Below are 1,045 nucleotides of genomic sequence, written 5' to 3'. Positions count from 1 at the left end.
TCTTCTGTAGTGGAAATTGAAGATTTATCGTTCTTTTATCAGTTCCCCCAGGCAGTCTTCCATTCCACCCATCTTGCTGATGAACTTAGAATTTTGATTAGGTCAATATTAACATTTTTTTATGATTATGACCATGTAAACTTTATTCAAAGCTATCTTGCACATCTTTTTGCTCTCCCTAGAGTCATTCACTTCTTTTTTGTTAGTTTTTTTTTTAACATAACCTCAAGATTTTATTGTCTTCATAATATAACAAAATATGAAGCTTAGACTGGATCAGTTGACCCTTCCTCTTCTTATCTCCTTCCAGTTCAAAAAACTTGCATCTCTTAATAGCCAGCATTCTCTTAGATCTGCAGCTGGGCTTGACACATTCAAGCCTCAGCACAATCTTCTTTGTAGTTTTAGTCTTTTTCCAGAAAATTGGCTTAGTCTGCCCACCATAGCCATTCTGCTTCCTGTCATTATGCTGCTTTCCCTGGGCATAAAGAGAATCTTTGCCTTTCCTGTACTGTGTCACTTTGTGGGGTTGGTGCTTGCCGCACTTCCTGTAGAAATTTTTAGGTTTTAGGAATGTTCACCATGTTTGCAAGAGCACTATCGGCTCGGAAAGCTTTCTTTAATGTTAGTTTTAAAAATATATTTATCGTTGATTTATATCCACACTTTCTGCTGATTCTTTTTTTTTTTTTTTTAAAGATTTTATTTATTTATTTGAGAGAGTGAGAAAGAGAGAGTACATGAGAGGGGGGAGGGTCAGAGGGAGAAGCAGGCTCCTCGCTGAGCAGGGAGCCCGATGCGGGACTCGATCCCGGGACTCCAGGATCATGACCTGAGCCGAAGGCAGTCGCTTAACCAACTGAGCCACCCAGGTGCCCTTTCTGCTGATTCTTAAATATTCATTTGATATATATATTTGAGCACATGTGGTATGCCATCAATTTTGTCTTTTTGGAGAATTCTCTCTGGAAATTTCTGAACTTCTCTAATTTGGACCTGTTTCTTTCCCAGGCTTGTTACATAGCTATCATCCTGGGTCTCCCCT

The 1,045-nt window shown here is 39.2% G+C and overlaps 1 pseudogene; it reads right to left on the bottom strand.

The window, feature by feature from the left end:
• Positions 1 to 214: 214 nt before the first annotated feature.
• LOC135365466 (large ribosomal subunit protein eL42-like) lies at positions 215 to 584 on the bottom strand (annotated as a pseudogene).
• Positions 585 to 1,045: the final 461 nt, after the last annotated feature.

This window comes from Mirounga angustirostris, unplaced genomic scaffold (genome assembly GCF_029215605.1).
Source record: "Mirounga angustirostris isolate CCGP_5_RB_7025 unplaced genomic scaffold, mMirAng1.0.hap1 SCAF_8, whole genome shotgun sequence".
Taxonomy (NCBI): Eukaryota; Metazoa; Chordata; class Mammalia; order Carnivora; family Phocidae; genus Mirounga; species Mirounga angustirostris.
Note: the sequence above shows the minus strand (reverse complement) of the source record. Positions and strands in the feature narration are given on the sequence as shown.